Raw genomic sequence first — 25,767 nt, forward strand, 5'->3', positions numbered from 1 at the left:
TACCCCTACTTTTTTCGAGATTTTTAATGTTTTTGGGGGAGGATACAAGTCAAAGTCTTGCGTAAATCATAATCTATCTACTTATTGTGTATGCATGCCATATTAGCTATGCTTAAGTTTGAAACCCCTTATAAATAGCCCAAAAACTCGAGATTTTGGTTAAGTCCGAAGAGTTTGGGTTATATTCCACAAATCATATTTGGAAACAAAAACTAGTATGTGACCAGGTATAAGTCATGAGTTATTATAACAACAACTATAAGGATTTGCTTCCAAATCAACTTAAACAAGTAGTGGGACAAAATATTTTGAAAGTGATTTAAATTATGGAAATAATAATATTTTGGATCATTTTTGGCCAAACATAAACATAAGGATTATCTTGGAACATTATGTTATACTCATGATTTCTTTTTACTAGATTAATAAACTATTAGTGATTATTTATAAATACTTAATATAAATAATTTTATCAAGAAGAATATACGAAAGCAGAATTTTCATGCCAACATATTTGCATGTCATAAACTGTTGTCGTAAAACCTTCAGAAGCATAAGTGATGATTTGTATGTCATGAAACAGAAAATGTGTGTCGTAACGTGCAGTCATAATTTTACACAAATTATAACCAGACACTTTTTATTTTGACTAAAACGGACCTGATCTGGTAAGTTATAGAAAGAAAGGACCATTTTTTCCTACTCCGATAATATTGGGTCATTTTGATAAATGTTCAAAATGGGTTATAATTTTTAAATGAAACGAAACGAATACGAAGCACCAAGCCAGATAGCACAATAAACGATATGAAACGAAAACGATATTTCTATCCAATGAGTACGAGTATCATTATTTATCTAGCAAATAATGGATCTCAACGATTGCTCAAAAGGTTGTTAGTATTCTAGTAAGACAAATCTCGAAAGTATCTAAATATAAAAATATTAGTGTACGTCTAAAGTCTTGTAAGGAGTTATACCCAAAGTCTCCTGGAGGGAGAGCGAGAATTCGTATATAGATCTATACGGGGTTGACACCCCGCACCTTCATTGTTCGCTACAGCTAGACCGGCCAGTCTAGGGTGACAAATGTCTTTGAACAAAACAAGGGCGCCTGAGAAACGCCAAAACAGGTCTAGGTCATATTAGTATGGTTATAATGATTCACTAGAATACGATATGTTATCTAGAAATTTATGCAAGAAAAACCTCATAAATAAACTTGGCACGTTGTGTTGACTTGTAACATCCCAAAAATACAGGCCAAAAATTTCATTTTTAAATACGTTATTATAAAACCATCAGTATAATAAAACATTCATAATGTCATGTCATGTCAAAACCAAAGTAGAAATAATCAAAACATGTTATCATAAAACAATATGAGAGTGTAATCCCTAAGATCTCATGTGCGGAAATCGATAGTGTGATGCGCTGCGATCGAGCCGACTCCTTTCCTTTGAAAACGAGGTTCCTGAAACCAAAACTAAAAATTGTAAGCACGAAGCTGAGTGAATTCCCCCGTCAGACCACATGCCATACAATCACATAGCATACATACTCTCGGGCAATTCTGGGGTGCCCGACCTACCCATGTCAAGCTATTCTTGGGTGCTGACTACCCGTGTCAAGCCATTCTAGGGTGCTGACTACCCGTGTCAGGCCATTCTGGGGTGCCTGCTTACCCTCCGGTCTATCTCACCCAGTCACAGGGACTATTTCACCCCTACTACTATCACATAATAACATATCATAACATAATAATATTGCCAGGCATATCTGGGGTGCCCGACCTACCCTTCGATCCTAACAATTGAACTCGGGGACTATTCCCCTCCTACTACCACTATCACATATAACATATCATGCTAACACATAAACATACCCTGATACCAGGTAGTAGCAAACCAAATAATTATCACAAAGACAATCATCTCAACTATAGTCAACTACTAGTGGGCCGACCTTGGTGCCTTAGACCCACTTCTACTGGAAGGTAACTCACCTCACACTGCTGAAGTCCCGTAAACTCAACCCCACACTGCCGAAGTGCCGTCGACCCAACCTCAGCTGCTGGATGACAGATTCCCGAACTATCAACATCAAAACATCACCCAATTAATAATTGGGTTCCAACACATAACCATAAATACATACTTGTGGTAATTACTACTTTACCCCTAACTCAGCATTATTCAAGCCCAAGGCCCAAAAGTCAAGTATGAGTCAAAGCCCAACATATGGCCCAATTTTCCAAATTGGGCCCAAACCTTTACAAGGTCTTACCATAAGGCCCAACCATTTATTCCAGTCCAACCTTTGACAGTCTAATGGTCCAATATTATATAATCATTAAGGCCCGTCTATGGCCCAATTTTCCAAATTGGGCCCAACTCCTCATATGGGCCTTACCTCAAAGCCCATTATTTATTCTAGTCCATTTGCTTGATCTTGGATGGCCCATTAATAATCCAATCATCAAGGCCCAATAAAAGGCCCCACAATAAATCCAAGTGAAATTAGGGTTTTCACATAAAATGACGATTAGGGTTAAGCGTGTCTCACTTAACCCATTAAGGACTTAACCCATTAAGGACTTAATCCATTAAGTCCATCATTCTTCTAAACAAGTCATATGGTGTGATTGGGCTTAATCACACAATTCCATTCCAATGGCCCATAAGTGGGTCCCGATAAGTCCAATCCCATAAATCCAATATTAGGGTTTTCTAAACCCTAATTAGGGTTTCCAACCCCATCTTAGCCCAATAGGCCCAATTGATATGTCTTTTGATCAATTAAGGTTCATTAGGCCCATTAAGGTTTCACTAGGCCTATTAGTCGGTTGTTTGGGCTTTTAGGTCCATTAATCTTCATTAGGCCCATTAGGGTTAATTAGGACCATTAAGCCTCATTGGGCCCATTAGGGTTTTTAGTCCTTTTGTCCAAACATCTAAACAAGTCACGATCCAACAAGGCACACCGCCACCCGACACGGCGGCCGGTGGCGGTAGGAGGCAGCAGCCACCACCCTAAGGTGGTGGTTTTCAGTTTCTTTCCATTATTCAATTTGTAATTACACTTTACAATGTTGAATCTCAAATAAACACACAAACCTACTAACACACATACACACGGTGGCAGTGCCTGATCTTCATTTTTCGACCATATACTGTGCAACCAACTTCAAAAACACACCCATCCAAAGATTCACTCTCATAGCCACCACCTCACGGTGGCTTGTGGTGGCAGAAAACTATTTCAGGGAGATAACCACCATGATTGGCTGCCATGGTGGGTTTTTTTTTACGATCTCCGGCTAAGCTATCCCTCACACACAATAAGATAATCACATCAACATCACACACTATCTTGAACCAACCCCCACCTGGTGGCACTTCGACGAACTGAGGGAGAAGAGGAGATGAAATGAAGCAGCAACGGCGGAGGAGGAAGACGATAACGGAACAAAAATAGTGAATAGCTTCGCCGGCAGCGGATACAACAGTGGCAACTAACGGTGGTCATAGCTAGAACGAATCACCGATAAAGGGAAATGATGATGGAACCGTGAGCAACAAAAACAGAGACCATAGCACCCATGTTGTTCTCCACCCACACATCCGCTTTCAAAGCTTCGACTCCGACAGTTCTCTCTCTCTCTGTTGATCACAACGTCCAGTGGTGATGAGGATTCCAATAGTGGTGGCGGCTACCAGAAGTGGAGATGGAGAGGGTGATGGCTATTGCACGTTAGGGTTAGGGTTATAAGACCAATAACACAGTTAAATACCCAGTGTTTGAAACTCACGACCATATTGACAGGAATGGTCCCTCTGTCTCCCTTTTCTTTCAAAAAAACCCGCAAATTACCCTTTTAACCCCAGCCAACCAAAAACCCTTCAAATTAGGTCCGAAATTCACCAAACAGCCCCTGCTTCTATAAATTGTTTTCAACTTAGGTCCAACATTTACTCTTTAGCCCTAACTCCACAAATCCTTTCATATTCCGTCCACATGGTACCAAACACCCCCTAACTTCTAAAATCCCCACATAATCACTCCTTAATTACATTTAACCCCCAATACTCCAAGAACCATAACATTTAGTTCCCAAAATAAACATCTCACTGAATATTATGGATTTTAGGGTTGCTACTCTTTTATAAATTTATTTATTTAATAAACGGGGTGTTACAACTCTCCCCCACTTAAATTAGATTTCGACCTCGAAATCATTCCTTACCATTCCTTACACACCTAACCACTTCTAGTAACATTGTCACCATCCTGGCACTCCCTAGCCCTCCTAGGGTAGCCGTGACCAATCTTCGCAAAAGCCCTAAAATCCGCAGGTGAACGGCTTCCTTGCAACAAGATAACATCTACTAGGTCTGCAATCTGTTGTCTCGAGATGGTCTGAACCCCTGACAGACCATTCATACTAAATCATTACCATTAAATCCAGTCCTTTTATCTCTCAACAGGATACTAAACTTCTGATAGCCCGAGGTTCCCACTATAAAACAGGGTCACAGACCCAATTATCCTTACAGACCACTAATACTTGGCCAAGGCTCAGATACTCTCATTATGAGTGACTTGTTACTCCCCAAGTCACCCAGCTATTCCGTCCATACTTGCAACCTGAAACACAAATGCTAACACTACCCAATGCTGAAACTGCTTGAACACTGAACTGCCTGAAGCAGTATGCTACTACATAGCTACTTCCCAAAATCTATCGAAAACTTCCTGGTCTCAATTCATTCGTCAGTCATCTGAATTTACCGGGTTCTAGCCTGGTCGCCGAGCTAAAAGGGCTCCCACATAGTCGTCTCAACACGACTTCTGAACGAAATCTTTCTCAGGAACTAGTTGCCACTAGTTATCATGTCACCGAGGCTCTAATAACCTGCTGATTTAAATGATTGGGTCCATGCGTCAAATCCTGAGGTCATAAAATCCAAGGCTGAAAGTGATTGCTACATGACCCACGGTAGACTTATATCACAAACGTCCTTAAGCAATTCCTTGCTTCCATGATCTCATAACGATAATGGCATTCCTACAGTCCTATCACTGATTCAACCAAATCTAATCCATCTGTTTATTCCGAAATCTAATCCGTGGATTTCCATATCTTCATTACTACACCCGAACTGGTGGGTACTACTGTTCCTTCCGCGTCCTAACAACGTGCTCAAGATGTAACATCCGGATTTCCAGGTATGACAATTTGAGTATTTATTTTTGAGATATGAGGAGCGACTCGATGAGTTGACGCCTCAACTCGTCGAGTAAAGTCGCGACTGATGACTCGGATTAATGAATGGACTCGACGAGCAGGTGAGTCGACTCGACAAGTCCACGCTGTTGGCAGAAACCCTAAATACATGGGCTTGAGCCCCATTTAAAGGCACTTATGGCCTTCATTTGTGGCTACACACACTTGAGAAACCCTATCGAACCAGAGTGCATAGAGGGAGAGAGATAGAGAGCTAATTGCACCATCTTACTACACTCTTGCAAGGAAGGAGGAGAGATTCAAGCTAGGCTGGTTGGAGTGGGGGATCAGATCTTCTTCTATTTCATCTGAGGTTGTTGCTTGAGGTATGAATGCATGCCAATTTTTGTGAGTATAGTAGATCCCATGAAACTAGGGTTTCCTTACCCCTCTTTTAGTTGATTTATGGAATTTGTGGAGTCCCTTTGAGGCATAGACTTTAGATGTAGACCTTGAGAGGTCTAGAGAGTCCCATATACCAAGCTTTATGGTGTTACATAAGAGTGTTGAGCCTAAGACACCATTATAAGGGTTATTTTATCAAATAGAGCTTGATGTGTGGTGCATGGACATAATGATTGGACCTTTATGTGACTTTTGGGTGCTAGGAGGCCAAATATATTAGTTAGAGCAACAAATTTGACCTCAAAAGGTTAAATGAGTAATTCCATGGAGGAAACTTGCCGAGCCCATGAGAGGACTCGACGAGTCGGATCGGGTTGCCCCACGATTCGTGACTAGTGGTAACCCGTTGAGTTGAGAGGTTAACTTGACGAGTTGAGTGAGGCCTTAGGAGGATTCAATGGACATGCATGGACTCGCCTAGTCACCTAAGTGCACTCGGCGAGTCTGGTCAAAGTTGGACCGTTGACTAAGTTGACTTCAGTTGACCTTAGGGTTGGTCAAACTGATTTAAGAGAGGTCGAGGAGGGGTAGAATGGTCTTCTACCCATTCATAGAGAGGAGGATGTAAGGAGTGTATTGATTAGAGATGTTATCATTTTGATAGGCGAAGGCTAGATTGGGGATTCGAGCATGAGAGTTTTCTAGACATCTTACGAGGTCAGTCTTCTCACTATACATTACCTAGAGTGGTATCTATATGCATACCGGAGGGTCTTATGTGCTATGTGCTTGCTTTAGATTACGTGCATTGTGATTTATGTATGCTATGTGATATTAGACCGGGCCCAACTATTTAGATCGGACAAGAGGGTCCAGCAAGCTAGACCAGACCGGAGGGTCCAACGAGCTATGGGACTGGAGGGTCCCAATGAGACACATGGACTGGAGGGTCTTACCGAGTTATAGCCTGAAGTGGCTTATGTGTTGTATGTGGTATTTTGGGGAACTCACTAAGCATTTATGCTTACCGTGTTATGTGATATGTGTTTCAGGTACTAGCGAGGATCGCGGGAAGGCGCTGGCATGATTTGTACACACTGACCGAGGATTTTGTATCTGTTATCTTGGGATATGTTTTATTGTGATGACATTTGACAAACATGAGATTCTGAGAATATTATATGAGTTTTATGGTGTTTGAAAAATGAAAAATTGTTTTAAATTTTCACGTCTTTACAAGTTGGTATCAGAGCCTTGGTTTGAGGGATTCGGATGCACCTTCGGTCGTATCTGAACTCAAACTGAGGATTTGAGACAAAATTTCATAAAAGGAGCAAATTGTTCTAAAAGTGTAAAAGATTTTGAGAAAAACAGAAAAGAGCAATGTGTATGATCAGCCAGTGCCCGAACGCTGATTTCCCAAAATACCTTTACCTTATGTGTTATGAGATATTATGTGATGTGATATGCATGCTAGAGTAGGCTATGTATTCATATTTAGGACTAGAGTGGCCTGATTTATGATGACTTAGCCTAGGAGATTACTGCTACTATGAGTTGCTACAAGAGTGAGTAGATAGCAGTGAGGAGCTTATGATAGGTCTACTGGAGGGTAGCCTGTGTTTAGTGAGATGTAGACTGCTTGTGATCTGGGATCCTAGGAGGAGGACTTAGGGTGAATATTGATGTGGTGTGGAAGGTAGTATAGGGCCCGTACTACTGGAAACACCGGATCATTGAGCAGTCCAAGTAAGAATCCTTAGGGTACTAAGTAACAAGTAGGATCGAGTTATTGAGTGTGAGTACACTCGAGCGACTCTCTAATTTCTTTGTGTTGTGTTTTAGAAACATCATGGTTGGGACACGCCACACTCCAGGGAGCAGCAGTGTTAGCGATGATGAGATTCACAGGAAGATTCATGATGAGGTGGCTGCAGCCATTCGAGCTGAGATACCAGAGATGTTTGGGTCTATCATGACCATGCTGATTGAGACATTTGATGAGCGGTACACTGCTCTTACCCATGCTACTGTTGCTGCGGCCACCATAGTTGTCGCCGCTGCTAGGCCACAGAGGGGTGACTCGTTGCTGTACCGGGAGTTCAACAACACGAAGCCACCAAAGTTTGATGAGACTCAAGATCTGATAGCCTCTATGAGGTGGATCTCTGACATTGAGGGATGCATCTACGCATGTTCATGCCCGGAGGATATGAGAGTACAGTTCGCACTGAACCAACTTTGCTTGGCAGCGAAGGACTGGTGGAAGTTTGTGACGGCTGATTTCACCCCTGCAGAGATTACGACGGTGACTTGGGGGGAGGTTCACCACCATGTTACGAGATGAGTATGTTCCCCCTGTGGAGAGGGAACGTTTAGCCCAGGAGTTCTTGTCCCTCAAGCAAGGAACTGATTCTGTGACAGTGATTACGAGGATATTTCATGAGAGGGCGTTGTTTTGCCCTGAGCACGTGCCGAATGAGCAGGCATGTATGAGCCGATATCTGAGCATACTGAGGAGAGACATTCATGAGTTCGCAGAAAACTCGACATACCAGACATTTGTCGAGCTCCAGGAAAATGCTCGAAAGAGGAAGATCGAGCTAGAGACTCAGGCCAGGGAGGAGGCCGAGTCTCAGAGGAGGGATAGGCACCGGTCCAATCTCAGCCGACAGCCAAGCGGGCAAAGCCCACTTATTCGTGATCTGGAGGACAGAAGGTCCACACTTGTGGAAAGTACGACAAGAGCCATGAGGGGTGTGCAGAGAGGGTATGTGCTACAAGTGTGGCAAGGAGGGGCATTTTGCGAGGGATTGCCCCAAGGGGTTTGCGGTTTGCTTTCACTGCAACCAGACTGGCCATTGGAAGGTCAAGTGCTCACAGCTGCTTCAGGGATCAGCACAGGGATCTGCACCTACTACTAGAGCTACCGAGGTCCGGCCAGCGAAGGCGGAGGCACCGAAGGATCGTAGGAGAGCCTTTCAGTTGACAACGGAGGAGGTCCGTGCAGCGCCCGATGTCGTGGCTGGTATGTATTCTTTTATTTACTTATACTGAGTTTGAGATATTGTGCTTATATTGTAGTATGCATAGGTACTTTCCTTGTAAATTTTGTACCTGCTTTGGTGTTATTTGACTCGGGTGCGAGTCGATCTTTTGTGTCATTAGCGTTTAGCCAGCACATCAGTATCCGATGAGAGGCATTGAGTCGACCTCTGCGAGTATCTATAGCTGACGAGCGAACACTTTTTACTACTAATGTGATTCGAGGATATGTACTCAAGATTTTTGGTGTTGAGTTCCTGATAGATTTGGTATCGATTGCAATGGGGGATGTTTGTGTCATCGTGGGAATGGACTGGTTGATCCGATTTGGAGCTGTTGTTGACTGCGAGCGTCAGTTGGTGACCATACGAGACCTTAGTGGGGGAGTAATTACGGTGTATGGTGAGGGTACCCGATCTGGGTCAGCGTTTTGCTCGACTGCCAGGGTGAGACACAGTCTACAACAGGGTTGTAGAGGGTTTGTAGCCTATGTGATGGATATACGAGTTTCCACAAAGAGGCCGATTTTTGTCGATGAGGTTCCGATAGTGCGTGAGTTCCCGGATGTTTTCCTTGAGGAGTTGTCGGGTGTGCCTCAGGAGAGGCATGTGGAGTTTCATATTGATTTGGTTCCGGGAGCGGCACCTATTGCCAAGGCACCCTATAGCCTTGCACCACCAGAGATGCAGGAGTTATCCTCGCAGCTTTAGAAGCTGCTAGGGAAGGGATTCATCCGACCAAGTAGCTCGCCTTGGGGAGCGTCGATCCTTTTTGTCAAGAAAAAGGATGGTTCACACTGGATGTACATTGATTACCGGGAGTTGAACAAGTTGATGGTCAAGAACAGTTATCCACTACCGAGGATCGACGATCTGTTCGATCAGTTACAGGGTGCATCTTGGTTCTCCAAGATAGACTTGAGGTCTGGATATTATTAGATGAGGGTGCGTGATGAGGATATCCCGAACACAACATTTAGGACGAGTTATGAGCATTATGAGTTCGTGGTGATGCCTTTTGGGCTCACCAATGCACTAGCAGCGTTCATGGATCTCATGAACCGAGTGTGAAGGCCGATGTTGGATTGATCGGTGATTGTGTTCATTGACGATATTCTAGTGTATTCGAGATCCAGAGAGCAGCATGAGGAGCATCTGAGAGAGATCCTTGCAGTATTGAGATCGGAGAGGCTTTATGCCAAGTTCTCCAAGTCTGATTTCTGGTTACGAGAGGTCCAATTCTTGGGGCACCTCGTTAATCAGAATGAGATATTGGTCGATCCGATTAAGATTGAGGCTGTTATGAGTTGGGAGGTGCCGAGATCCCCCACCAAGATCAGGAGTTTTCTGGGGTTGGCCGGCTATTATCGAAGATTTATCAGGGATTTCTCCAAGATTGTCGTTCCCCTCACCAGATTGACCCGGAAGGGCGTTGCTTTTACTTGGGGTCCTGAGTAGCAGGCCTCGTTTGAGACTCTTCGCCAGAGATTATGTGAAGCCCTGGTGTTAGCCCTTCCGCAGGGAATGGAGGATTTTGTGGTGTACCGTGACGCGTCTATATCGGGGTTGTGTGTGGTGCTTATGCAGAGACGACATGTGATAGCATACACATTGAGGCAACTGAAGCCTCATGAGACGAAATATCCCACCCACGATTTGGAGTTGGGGGCGGTGGTGTTCGCCCTCAAGATTTGGCGCCATTATTTGTATGGGGTTCGGTGTACCATATACACGGACCACAAGAGTTTGAAGTATTTGATGGACCAGCCCAACTTGAACATGCGCCAGAGGAGATGGTTAGATGTGGTAAAGAATTATGACTATGAGATCATTTACCACCCGGGCAAGGCTAACGTGGTAGCCGATGCTCTGAGCCGCAGGGCGGAGAGTGCCCCGATTCGAGATATATGCATGAGGATGATGGTGATGACTCCGGTATTGGATACTATCTGAGAGGCCCAGACAGAGGCGGTGAGACCAGAGAATTACAAGAAAGAGCAGGTGATTGGGCAGGTATCCGAGTTTGTTACCGATAGCCGAGGGCTTATGACCTTTCACTGTCGGATTTGGGTGTCGTTTATGGGCGGGGCACGTGGCATATTGATGGAGGAGGCGCATAGATCGAGATTCTCGATCCATCCGGAGGCCACTAAGATGTATTTGGACCTCAAGAGAGATTATTGGTGGCCCTGTATGAAGAGGGATGTTGCGTGGGTAGTAAAGAGGTGCTTGACCTGTCACAGGGTTAAGGCCGAGCACCAGCGTCCGCATGGCAAGTTGAAGCCACTAGAGGTTCCCCAGTGGAAGTGGGAACAAATTTCTATGGATTTTATTACCAAATTGTCGATGATCGCGAGGGGCATTGACACAATTTGGGTGATCGTGGATCGGCTAACGAAGAGCGCTCACTTCCTTGCTATCAGTGAGAGCTCTCCTGCAGAGAGACTGGAAGAGACGTATGTGAGAGAGGTGGTGTCTCGGCATGGATTTCCGATCTCGATTGTTTCAAACAGAGATGTAAGTTTCACTTCTAGGTTCTGGAAGAAGTTTCATGAGGAGTTGGGTACGAGATTGCACTTCAGTACTGCTTATCACCCACAGACGCACGGGTAGAGTGAGCGGACGATTCAGACGCTCGAGGGCATGCTTCGATCATGTGTTATGGACTTTGGTGGAATTTGGGATACATAGCTACCTTTGGCTGAGTTTTCCTACAGCAACAGCCACCACTCGAGTATTGGTATGCCTCCCTTTGAGTTGTTATATAGGAGGAGGTATAGGACCCCCATCTGTTGGGAAGAGGGAGGACAGATAGTGATGGGCAACACTGAGACAATGCTTAAGATGACTGAGCAGATTCAACAGGTCTGACAGAGGTTACTGACAGCCCAGAGTCACCAGAAGAGTTACGCGGATAGGCGACGATCCGAGCTTGAGTTCCGAGTTGCAGACCTTGTACTCCTGAAGGTATCTCCTTGGAAAGGAGTGATCTGGTTTAGGAAGAGGGGCAAGTTGGGGCCCCGATACATTGGGCGTTTCAGGGTGATCGCTAGAGTGGGAAAGGTAGCCTACCATTTAGAGCTACCCAAGGATTTGAGTTAAATCCATGATACCTTCCACGTATCCCAGTTGAGGAAGTGTGTGGCCGATGAAACGGCAGTGGTACCACTAGAGGATATTCAGGTGGATGCGGGCCTGAATTACATCGAAAGACCGGTCGCGATCCTAGATTAGAAGATTAAGGTTCTGAGGAACAAGGAAGTGCCTCTGGTTCAGGTCCAGTGGCAACATCGGAGAGGGTTTGAGCTGACTTGGGAGCTGGAGACGGAGATGTGTGAGCGGCATCCAAAATTATTTGTGGAGCGAGACTTCAAGGGCGAAGTCTGATTCTAGTGGGGGAGAATTTTAACATCTGTATTTCCTGGTATGATAATTTGAGTATTTACTTTTGAGATATAAGGAGTGACTCGACGAGTTGACGCCTCAACTCTTCGAGTAAGGTCGCGACTGATGACTCGGATTAATGAATGGACTCGTTGAGCCGGTGATTCGACTCGACGAGTCCGCGCTGTTGGCAAAAACCCAAAATCCATGGGCCCGAGCCCTATTCAAAGGCACTTATGGCCTTCATTTGCGACCACACACAAACTTGAGAAACCCTATCGAACCAGAGAGCATAGAGGGAGAGAGAGAGAGATAGAGAGAGAGAGAGAGAGCCAATTACACCATCTTAGTGCACTCTTGCAAGGAAGGAGGAGAGATTCAAGCTAGGCTGGTTGGAGGGGGGCTCAGATCTTCTTCTACTTCATCTGAGGTTGTTGCTTGAGGTATGAATGCACGCCTATTTTCAAGTGTATAGTATATCCCATGAAACTAGGGTTTCCTTACCCCTCTTTTAGTTGATTTATGGAATTTGTGGAGTCCCTTTGAGGCATAGCCTTTAGATCTGGACCTTTAGAGGTCCAGAGAGTCCCATATACCATGCTTTATGCTGTTACATAAGAGTGTTGAGCCTAAGACACCATTATAAGGGTTATTTTATCAAATAGAGCTAGATGTGTGGTGCATGGACATAAAGATTGGACCTTTACGTGACTTGTGGGTGCTAGGAGGCCAGATCTATTAGTTAGAGAAACAGACCTGACCTCACAAGGTCAAATTAGAAATGCCATGGAGGAAACTTGACGAGCCCATGAGAGGACTTGATGAGTCGGATTGGGTTGCCCCGCGATTCGTGACTAGTGGTAACCCGTTGAGTTAAGAGGTGAACTCGAAGAGTTGAGTGAGGCCTTAGGAACATTCAGTGGACATGCATGGACTCGTCGAGTCACCTGAGTGCACTCGGCGAGTCTGGTCAAAGTTGGACCATTAACTGAGTTGACTTCAGTCAACCTTAGGGTTGGTCAAACTTTTTAAGAGAGGTCAGGGAGGGGTAGAATGGTCTTCTACCCATTCTTAGAGAAGAGGATGTAAGGAGTGTATTGATTAGATATGTTATCATTTTGATAGGCAAAGGCTATGTCGGGGATTCGAGCACGAGAGTTTTCTAGACATCTTACGAGGTGAGACTTCTCACTATACATTACCTAGAGTGGTATCTATGTGCAGACTGTAGGGTCTTCTATGCTATGTGCTTGCTTGAGATTACGTGCATTGTGATTTATGTATGCTATGTGATATTAGACCAGGCCGGAGGGCGCAATGATTTAGACCAGACCAGAGGGTCCAACGAGCTAGACCGGACCGGAGGGTCCAACGAGCTACGGGACTGGAGGGTCTCGCTGAGACACATGGACCGGAGGGTCTTACCGAGTTATAGCCTTGAGTGGCTTATGTGTTGTATGTGGTATTTTGGGGAAGTCACTAAGCATTTATGCTTATCGTGTTATGTGATTTGTGTTTCAGGTACTAGCGAGGATCGAGGGAAGGCGCCGACATGATTTGTACACACTGACAGAGGATTTTGTATTTGTGATCTTGGGATATGTTTTATTGTGATGACATTTGACAAACATGAGATTCTGAGAATATTATATGAGTTTTATGGTGTTTGAAAAATGATTTTTTTTTTAAAATTTTCACGTCGTTACACAAGCTATCTACCAACCTAGTGAATGCTACGGCTACACCCGTAGACTTACAACACTTTATCGCTATCTGGCTGCTAGTGAATGCTAAGACTACACCCGCAGAATTACAACACCCTAATACTATATGACTACTATTGAATGCCACAGCTACACCCGTAGACTTACAACACTCTATCACTATCTGGCTGCTAGTGAATGCTATGGCTACACCCGCAGACTTAAAACACTTTAATACTATCTGACTGTTAGTGAATGCTACAGCTACACCCGCAGACTTACAACACTAACACTATCGGGCTGCTAGTGAATGCTACGGCTACACCCGCAGACTTACAACACTCTTAACACTATCTGGCTGCTAGTAAATGCTACGGCTACACCCGTAAACTTACAACACTTTCCATACTGGGTCGAACACGCACTCGACCTAACACTCAATTGAACTTGAATTCTAACTGGAACTCTAACCCGATTCCCAAAATCTGGTATCACGTGACCCCACTGTATCAGTACCGCCCCATGCCCGTGATCAAAGCGTCACGGAAAACCACGAAATCATCTACACCCTCTGGCAGGGTGAAAATCGGTGCCTCGCACAACCGCTGTCTGAGAGTCTCAAAGGCTGCATGATGCTCAGGCCCCCGTCAAAAGACCATCGACTTCTTGGTCAGTCAGGTCAAAGTAACCACAATCTCAGATAAGTCTCGTATAAATCTCCGGTAATATCCTGCTAGACTCGGTAAACTCCGAATCTCAGATGGAGACCTCGGAATCTCCCACTGCATCACAGCCTCTATCTTAGTCGGATCGACTAGAATACCCTTCTAGTCGACAAGGTGCCCAAGAGATTGCACTGCGCAACCAAAACTCACATTTAGAGGACTTTATAAAAAGTCTCTCCCCCACTTAGATTCAACTAAGTCTTCACGACACGCGAGAATTGAAGGATTCCCAATCCTTCTCGCTCTTTAGTATCCTACTGATGACAACCTGTGCTCACCAATGTTAGCGATCAAACACTGGTTAAACCTTAAGATCGCCTATACTCGGAAATCTTGATGAGTACTCTTGAAATCTGGTCCCGCCTGACACCTCAATCCACCTCCCATGCTGATAACTAGAGGCTCAAACCTTCACCTTGGCTGACGAGTCCTTGTTCCTGCTTCTAATCTCGCAGCACCATTGAACTCTATCCGTACACAGCCCATGCGAAAATAAAATTCTCATGAACATCCAATGACCAACCACTTATGCATCTAACACCCGCAACTGACATCACCATCTTCGTGCTACTAATCCAATCTTAGCAATAGTAGTGCCTTGAACTCCAAAGTTCATCCATAGACAAATTCGACCATATACGAACAAATGATAGAATCACTGAACTCTGACTTCACTAGAGAAACATCCCACTAATTCCCGACCAAGGATCTCCCAAATAATACTCCCACACAAATCTCGACAAAGATTCAAAATGAGAACGATACACGCAAAATCCACTTCGCAAGATACATCCCTTTGTAGGTTCATCAAGGACTTCCGGCATGCAGATTGGCATATGACAATCCTTGATAACCCAGACAGTAGCAGGAACTGACCTAATATCTGACTTGTCCAAACTCACTTAAATTCTAAAGCGGTACAGATTCCCCATATCCACTTGAAGCAGCAAATAATTACATACCCGCGAAAATCTAACGAAATCCTGATCTTGATGACAGGGACCAACTATAGGATCTTCCTTCCCGAAGAATTCTAAGGGTCCACAGTCCTTGGGTTCCAAATGAGCTCCAAACTCCGCCCCCCCCACGACAAATCGGGTCTGAAAGGCCCCGAGACGACTACCGAGGGCTCCTAAAGTCTTTTCCCTGGCTGAACGAAAGACCACTAATGTCCATACCCATAACTCTGCAAGTAATCACCGATAAGATGAACTTGTGCGATCGCGCATCGACTGGTTCAAACCCTGCTCCTAGTTCGGAACCCAAATATGAGTTTCGTTCTTGGGTGCTTAACACCATATTGAAATGACATTCCAAATATCCAAATATACCCAAGAATCCTTATCCCCTTTTGCTGACATGACCAACCCTGCTATCCTGTAGCAGCCTAAATCCTTGGAGCGACAAACTCCCTTTTGCACTTTCCCGTACGTACTACACTGACTCCGGCCTCACTAGCCTTTCACACGATTATCAGAAGTCATGGGTCTCTTCCCGGGACCCTCTACTATACGCACCTGGCATGACCCTGTAACGACCCAAAATTCGACCCAAATTTTTTTGTTTAAATAGTACTAAAGTTACCAATCATCCATAATATAAAATGAAACCATATGTCACAATTCCCAAAAAGTTATAATAGGTGTGTCATAACAAAACAACTGTATCAACATATCATAGTATCTGAAATAAACTCCTAGGATAAAAGGTTGAAGTTGTGGTGTGTGCGATGCCATCATCCCGAGCTCTTCCCTTAGCATAGATTAGATAGTCTTAGAAACGTGTAATAAATAAATGTAATTAACATTTGATGATTAAATAAAGGAGTTTTATTTATGAGTAATGTTACTATCTTATGTTAATTGTTTAGCTATTGTTTCTCTTTGCATGTTTTGACTTCCAGAATAATTGAGTTTATTAGGAATAATCGAATTGTTCAAATTGTCCACAATCGTTCATATGTTGGAAGTAGATATGAATGAAGATTGTCATGAATTGGTGTGTAGATTGTCTAAATGGTGTTAGACATAGCAAAGGATTGCTGCAACGTTCATGAGTGCTTATGAACTAGTTTTGAGCATTGGAACAAACCCGCGCTTGCTGGAATCACCTTATGGAATATGATATAAAAGGGTGATCGCAAGACGATAATATCATATAGTCTTAAAACCTAGATATATGGTTTGTTATTTGTTAATTGATTGTACATTGATAATGCGAAAACGCATCAGTAACTCGGTGTTATAAAACGCATTGTTGTGTATAGTTGGTTAATGAATAAGTAAATGCATATAAGTTGAAGTTTATCTGTAACTGTTATCTAAGAGGGTAAAAGCAATATCTCGGCCGCTCGATGATTTGATTTGACTTATGTGCCGGGCCCGGTCAGAACTGAATTGATGTGTTCGATTAAGTTCTATGTCAAATAAATCAGAGATCGAGAAACCTAAATGCTTGATTAACCATTCCATAGGATTATCAGCATGATATCTAACAGAGGACTGTACGATCCCTTATCTAAAGGACAAGATTGATTAGATCAGAGTTTGACAGCGTCTTTGAGAGCTACGATTGCAAACCAAATTGTACGTGTGCATATAGTTACTAGACTTATCCAAGTGGGAGACTGTTGGAATAGTGTCTAAGGCTGCAACTATATTAGACAAGTGTTTGACCCGATTGTGCATGGTCCTTTTGGGTTGCCTTCAGCATAGCAACTTGATGGGATGATTTATTAAGAGAGAGTAAATATTATTAATATATTATGGGAATAATATAAAGAATAATATATTGTTATTTGATTAATATAAGTCATAGAATTAATTGGAATTAATTTGGTGACTTAAAGAGATTAATTAAATAAAGGGGTATAAACTGTCAATTGTTTGATAGTTAAGCTTTAGACTGTAAATCCTTATAGATATGCAAGGGACGGATTCTAGAAGCTAGGATAGCTTCAAAATCGTCCATGGCTTATCTAAGGAAAGGATTTGGATAGCCTTAAGAGAAGATTATCCAATTAGGGTTTAGGTTGTAACCCTTAAGGAGTCTACAAGTATAAATAGATCCCATGGGCAAGGAAAATCGGAACCTCTCCTAAAGTAAGAGAACCCTGGCCAATTTCCTCCCCTCTCCTCTCTCCTAAATCATCTTTCTTGCTGTTGGTGTTTGTAAGCCATTAGAGGAGTGACAATTGTGACTCTAGAAGCTTCAAGACCACAAGATCAACAAGGAACTCAAAGGTATGGTTCTAGATCTGTTTCAATGTTGTTATTTAACCTAATTAGCCATTAGAAGTCTTGGATTCAAAGCATGTTTAATTAGAAAGCCTAGATCCAAGCATTAGGGTTTTGCATGCGCACATAGGAAAGTTCTTATGGTCAAATCCCATCAGTGGTATTCGAGCCTAGCTTGGTTTTCTTTAAATTGTTGCTTAATTAACTGATACAAACCTGCAAAATTCGATTTTTTGGTTTCTGAGTCATGGACTCGGCGAGTATCAAAGTGGACTCGGCGAGTAGGCCTGACTCGGCGAGTCCCTTTGTGAACTCGGCGAGTCCAGGTGTCAGGAATGGCGAGATTCGGGATTTTTTCATAATTATCTTATGGAAACTTACCTTAATCACAATAGATCAACCTAAATCTGATTTTTTTGATATATATGACTATTATCTTGATCTAGTTAAAGGTATTTATCAACTAATAAAATATTTAATTTCCTTATATGATAATTAATTAATTATTTTAATTATTTTGGCGCTTAATGGGTGTACACTCACACCCACTGCTTGCTTGATTGGTGGAGGGTCGTTAGCCGAACGGGTAGGATAGGGCAACCACATCCTCTCATTAAAAGTATAATAAGTAATACAAAGTAACTACACATTATTTTAAAAATTTCCCAATCTTAGTTACTTTAGGAAAGGTGAATTGATGCAATCCCATGAAATTACACTTTGCACCCTTGCTAAGAAGTTAGTGGAGCGTGTGTGGTTTACCGGCACACTAATTGGTTCTAAGCAAAGGTGGCAAAGGGTGATTCATTGTTTATCATAGTTCGATGGAGCGTGTGTGGTTTACCGGCACATCGAATAGGTGATCGTTACAATGAAGGCACCATGTGAATTTGCATGGTAATTCACACCCGCTTTGTGATCCTCGGTATCCCAGTCACAAACAAGAGGGGCATATCGAGATTTAAACATGCCATTGAATAGTTTCAATGAATCTCATTCGAACCTAGGAATTCTCAATACATTTAGGACTAATAGTTAAATTTTTGTGATGGAGAATTAGTGAATCGTCATTCACTTACCTTCAATTTATTTGCATGTTAGATTACAACATCCCTTTTCTAGTATGTAAATATTATTGTTGGATCCTAGCCCTAATTTTTCTTATTGGGTGATAATTAGGGATTCCTATTCTAATCTATCTTTGTCCTTTCTATTTGTAGATGTCGAACGCTAACAACGTTGCTGCTAGTTCTTTCACGTTGATGAGCCTTTGCCAAAAGGTCACCTTCGATGGAACGAACTTTAGCGAATGGATAAGATACATTCGCACCATTGCTCGCTATGAGGATAAGGAGTATGTCCTCGATGAGAAGCTCGAGAAGATCAACCCCGAAATCGCTACTCCGGCCGAAATCACCGCTTTTGAGACTCATGAGCGAGATGCAACGAAGGTACATTACATCATGATTGCCACCATGAACTCCGAATTCCAAAAGTCCTATGAGGACATGTACCCGTACGAGATGCACCAAGACTTATTGGAAAGATACCACCAAAATGCGAGACAAGAGCGTTATGAGATTTTCACCAACATGATTTCCGCTAAGATGGGTCATGGAGAATCTCTTAGCGTGCACTTGCAAAAGATGCAAAGGTATGTCGACCGCCTTCGTAAGTTAAATGTTGACTTTGGAGAAGACTTGGCGATCGACATGGTGCTTCACTCTTTGCCTCCGATGTACAACCAATTTAGGATGACCTACCACATGAACAAAGAAGAGGTCACCCTAAGCAAACTCCAAGGTCTCTTGAGGGTTGCTGAGAGCAACTTCAAAGACAAGTCTGTTGCACCTACTCCCAATCCGACTACTGCTCCTGTCTTGGCTATTGGTCAAGGAAAGGGAAAGAAGAGGAAAGCTTCATCGAAGAACTATCGCAAGGTCAAAGCCCGAGATGGTGCCTCTTCTAGTGGGACCAAAGTTGATCCCGCCAAGCCCTGTCCTAACCCGAAGGAGGCAGAGTGCCACCTTTGCCACAAGATAGGACATTGGAAGAGAAGCTGCCCAGAGTACCTGCAAGCAATCAAAGAAGGAAAGATCAAGCCATCTTTCGCAGGTATATACACAATTAAATCTAACGATTATAATCATGCTATTTCTTGGGTTCTTGATACCGGTTGTGGTTACCACATTTGTTCTAATGTGCAGGGACTAAGAAGAAGTAGGGATGTGGAGCAAGCAAGAATCAATCTAATCATGGGGAACATAAGATCGTCGCCTGTGACCAAGATTGGAGTGTATTCTTTAGTGCTTAGGAATAATTTGTGTTTAGATTTGAACAATTGTTGCTATTCGCCAGAAATGGCTAGAAACATCATTTCATTTCATGGTTTATATAGACAAGGATTTAGATTTTCTTTTAATAATGAGAATGGTTCTATTTTGGCTTATCTAAATGGTGTCTTTTACTTTGAAGCTATACCATGTAATGGAATATATGAAACTGTTATGATTGTTGACAACTTAGGAAATGATGTTTTGAATATTGATTCTTCCACTAGTATGGATAAAGCATCCTTATGGCATTGTCGTCTTGGACATGTCAACAAGAAACGCATAGCCCAACTCCAAAAGGATGGAGTGTTGGAGTCATTCGACCTTAGGGAAGATGACACATGCGAGTCTTGTTTACTTGGAAAGATGACTAAATCACCCTTCACAAGTACATGTGAAAGGGGTGAGGGTCTATTGGACCTAATACATACCGATGTATGTGGACCGTTTAGATCAACCACGAAAGATGGGAACCGCTTCTACGTGACTTTTACCGATGATTATAGTAGATATGGGTATATCTATTTAATCAAGCAAAAGTCAGAAACTTTTGAAAAGTTCAAAGAGTTCAAGAATGAAGTGGAGAATCAATTGGGCAGGAAAATCAAGATGCTTCGATCCGATCGAGGAGGAGAGTACCTAAGTCTTGAATTCCACGAATATCTCAAGGAGTGTGGAATAGTTTCGCAATTGACGCCTCCTAGGACACTGTAGTTGAATGGTGTGGCAGAAAGGCGTAATCGAACCTTATTAGATATGGTTCGCTCTATGATGAGTCGTGCTTCACTACCTATCTCTTTTTGGGGGTATGCCTTAGAGACTGCCGCCCATATCCTTAACCGAGTCCCTACCAAGAAGGTTGCCAAAACACCTCACGAGATGTGGACAGGGAAAGCTCCCTCGTTGGCACATATCAAGGTTTGGGGTTGCGAGGCTTTCGTAAGACGAGATACTCATGACAAGCTTGAACCTCGAAGTGAGCGATGTATTTTCATCGGCTACCTGCAGACATCCTTTGGATATCTCTTCTATAGACCGAAGGACAATGTTGTCTTCATTGCGAGGAAAGGAATTTTCCGAGAGCAAGAACTCATAAGTCAAGGAGACAGTGGGAGGCAAATCGAACTTGAAGAGATTCAAGAGTCAATAGATGAAGGAAACTCTATCGCTGGCACTCGACCCGAGGAGGAAACTCCGGTTGAACCGATTGACGAATCCTTACCTCTTAGACATTCCGATAGAGTTAGAGTTCTACCCCAGGAAGCCATGGCAGGCCCGGAGTCTGCGAAATGGAAAGAGGCAATGGATAGCGAGATCCAATCCATGTATGATAACCAAGTTTGGAATTTGGTTGATTATGTGCCCGGACGTAAGACCGTTGGGTGCAAGTGGATCTTCAAGAAGAAGACCGACGTGGATGGAAACGTGCACACATATAAAGCACGATTGGTTGCAAAGGGCTTTACTCAAACTCTCGGAGTTGACTATGATGAGACCTCCTCGCCAGTTGCGAAGATTAAATCTATTAGAGTGATGCTAGCTATTGCCGCATTTCATGATTATGAGATTTGGCAAATGGATGTCAAGACCGCTTTCCTTAACGGAAAGTTGGCCGAGGATGTTTACATGGCTCAGCCCGAGGGGTTTGTGGATCCGGAGCATCCGAATAGAGTATGTAAGCTTGAGAAGTCCATTTATGGACTTAAGCAAGCGTCTCACAGATGGAATCTTTGCTTCGATGAGAAAGTCAAAGAGTTTGGATTTGTACGAAGCGAAGACGAGTCTTGTGTATATGTCAAAGCCAGTGGGAGTATAGTAAGCTTCCTCATTCTATATGTCGATGACATATTACTCATAGGAAACGACATCCCGACTCTGCAGGAGGTTAAGTCCTGGCTCGGGAAGTGCTTCGCTATGAAGGACCTCGGAGAGGCTTCTTACATTTTGGGAATAAGGATAGTAAGAGAAAGAAGTAAGAGATTAATTGGACTTAGTCAAAATACTTACTTAGAGAAGGTACTAAAACGTTTTAGTATGGAAAACTCAAAGAAGGGAGAATTACCGATACAAAGTAATGCCAAGTTGAGTAAGACTCAAAGTCCGAGTACCGAAGCTGAAATAGCAGAAATGAGCCGAGTACCATACGCTTCCGCAGTTGGCTCAATCATGTACGCTATGACTTGTACTCGCCCTGATGTAGCCTTCTCTTTGAGCATGGTTAGTAGATATCAAGGGAACCCTGGCAAAGCCCATTGGATTGCGGTGAAGAATATCCTTAAGTACCTTCGGAGGACGAAGGAATGGTTCTTAGTCCTCGGAGGGAGTGATGACTTGAAGGTCCGAGGGTACAGTGACGCCAGTTTTCAGACCGACGGGGACAACTACCGTTCGCAGTCAGGCTGGGTCTTTACCCTAAATGGAGGAGCAGTGACATGGAAGAGTTCCAAGAAGGAGACCGTAGCTGATTCAACGTGCGAATCAGAGTATATTGCAGCAAGCGAAGCGTCGAAGGAGGCAATATGGCTAAAGAACTTCATCGGTGATCCTGGAGTTGTACCTGCCATAAAGGAGCCCATGGAGATTTTCTGTGATAACGAAGGAGCGGTTGCCTTGACCAAGGAACCGAGGGATCATGGTAGATCAAGACATATTGACAGAAAATATTACTTCATCAGACATCGTGTAGAAGAAGGACAACTCGTAGTGAAGAGGATATCATCAGAAGATAACCCAGCAGATCCGCTTACGAAGGGACTGAGTAGGGTTAAGCATTTGCAGCATGCTAGGAGTATTGGGCTGAAGGATGATATTAGCATAGATTAGATAGTATTAGAAACATGTAATAAATAAATGTAATTAACATTTGATGATTAAATAAATGAGTTTTATTTATGAGTAATGTTACTATCTTATGTTAATTGTTTAGCTATTGTTTGTCTTTGCATGTTCTGACTTCCAGAATAATTGAGTTTATTAGGAATAATCGAATTGTTCAAATTGTCCACAATCGTTCATATGTTGGAAGTAGATATGAATGAAGACTGTCATGACGTGGTGTGTAGATTGTCTAAATGGTGTTAGACATAGCAAAGGATTGCTGCAATGTTCATGAGTGCTTATGAACTAGTTTTGAGCATTGGAACAAACCCGCGCTTGCTGGAATCACCTTATGGAATATGATATAAAAGGGTGATCGCAAGACGATAATATCATATAGTCTTAAAACCTAGATATATGGTTTGTTATTTGTTAATTGATTGTACATTGACAATGCGAAAACGCATCAGTAACTTGGTGTTATAAAACGCATTGTTGTGTATAGTTGGTTAATGAATAAGTAAATGCATATAAGTCGAAGTTTATCTGTAACTTTTATCTAAGAGGGTAAAAGCGATATCTTGGCCGCTCGATGATTTGATTTGACTTATGTGCCGGGCCCGGTTAGAACTGAATTGATGTGTTCGATTAAGTTCTATGTCAAATAAATCAGAGATCGAGAAACCTAAATGCTTGATTAACCATTCCATAGGATTATCAGCATGATTGCAAACCGTCTTTGATTAGATCAGAGTTTGACAGCGTCTTTGAGAGCTACGATTGCAAACCGAATTGTACTTGTGCATATAGTTACTAGACTTATCCAAGTGGGAGACTGTTGGAATAGTGTCTAAGGCTGCAACTATATTAGGCAAGTGTTTGACCCGGTTGTGCATGGTCCTTTTGGGTTGCCTTCACCATAGCAACTTGATGGGATGATTTATTAAGAGAGAGTAAATATTATTAATATATTATGGGAATAATATAAAGAATAATATATTGTTATTTGATTAATATAAGTCATAGAATTAATTGGAATTAATTTGGTGACTTAAAGAGATTAATTAAATAAAGGGGTATAAACTGTCAATTGTTTGATAGTTAAGCTTTAGACTGTAAATCCTTATAGATATGCAAGGGACGGATTCTAGAAGCTAGGATAGCTTCAAAATCATCCATGGCTTATCTAAGGAAGGATTTGGATAGCCTTAAGAGAAGATTATCCAATTAGGGTTTAGGTTGTAACCCTTAAGGAGTCTACAAGTATAAATAGATCCCATGGGCAAGGAAAATCGGAACCTCTCCTAAAGTAAGAGAACCCTGGCCGATTTCCTCCCCTTTCCTCTCTCCTAAATCATCTTTCTTGCTATTGGTGTTTGTAAGCCATTAGAGGAGTGACAATTGTGACTCTAGAAGCTTCAAGACCACAAGATCAACAAGGAACTCAAAGGTATGGTTCTAGATCTGTTTCAATGTTGTTATTTAACCTAATTAGCCATTAGAAGTCTTGGATTCAAAGCATGTTTAATTAGAAAGCCTAGATCCAAGCATTAGGGTTTTGCATGCGCACGTAGGAAAGTTCTTATGGTTAAATCCCATCATCTTTATCGGACTCGCCGAGTTACACATCCAACTCGTTGAGTCCATGACTATCTTCATATGGCTCGCCAAGTTAACCTTGCGACTCGCCGAGTCCTTTCAGTCCTTTTTCCATACAGACTTGCTTTGAGCCATGCAACGGCTCCAAATCACAGATCCAAGCTTCTAGGGCATGCTTATCACGTAAAGATGCAAACTTTATGTGCATGCATGACTTTAAAGGCTTCAAAAGCCAAATCTAATCTCTTAATGGGGTTCCAAGCTCAAGAGGGACCTCAACCACGACCAAAACTGTAACTTTACGTTTGTAGAATGCAATGAGTGTCCAGATCTGAAGTATAACTCGATCATAAGGCTTTATCACAAAGGATTTGGGGTTTTTGGGCTTAATATCAACAATTTGGGGACAAACAAGATCTACTAGGTCAATATGCAAGATGGAGACTTTATTACCAGAAAAGATGACCACAAAGGAGTGTGTTCTGGATCTACTTCTTCTTCCTTGAACTCTCCAAGCTTCTCTTTCTTCAACTTGCTCCAAAAGTTCCTTCACAAAGTAACAATCACTCACACACTCTTTAAGGGGGCTAGGGTTCGGTAAGAGATGCTCTGAGGGTGATGGAGGCGAGTTTGGGGCGCATAAATGCGTTTAAATAGGGTGCAAGCCCTTAAAATTAGGGCTTCATTCAGACAGGCGGACTCGCCGAGTCCCAGCGTATGGACTCGTCGAGTAGCCAACTCAATTTGCGTGATCATATCGTCTCTACTCGACGAGTCGGGCTACAGACTCTTCGAGTACCCCTTAAGAAATGAAAATACTTTATTTAAATCACATACCAGAAATGGGGTGTTACAACTCTCCCCCACTTATCTTAGACTTCGTCCTCGAAGTCTGTTGATGCTGTTGTATCTGAAAATAACTCTGGATAATGCTCCCTCATCTCCCCCTCAGACTCCCACGTCCACTCTGAACCCTTTCGGTGTTGCCACTGCACCATCACTAACTGAACCAACTTGTTCCTCAAGGTTTTCGTCTTTCGATCTAAGATCGCAACTGCTCTCTCGATATAATTCAGGCTGCTATCAACCTGAATATCCTCCAAGGGTACAACTGCTGACTCGTCCACCAAGCACTTTCTCAACTGAGAAACATGGAAAGTGTTGTGGATCTGGCTAAGCTCTGCCGGAAGATCCAACTGATAAGCAACCCGACCCACCCGGTCCAAAACCCTAAAAGGACCAATGAACATGGGGCCCAACTTGCCCCTCTTCCAAAACTTGATAACACCCTTCC

Source organism: Lactuca serriola, chromosome 1 (assembly GCF_051521515.1).
Source record: "Lactuca serriola cultivar US96UC23 chromosome 1, Lser_US96UC23_V15, whole genome shotgun sequence".
Lineage (NCBI taxonomy): Eukaryota > Viridiplantae > Streptophyta > Magnoliopsida > Asterales > Asteraceae > Lactuca > Lactuca serriola.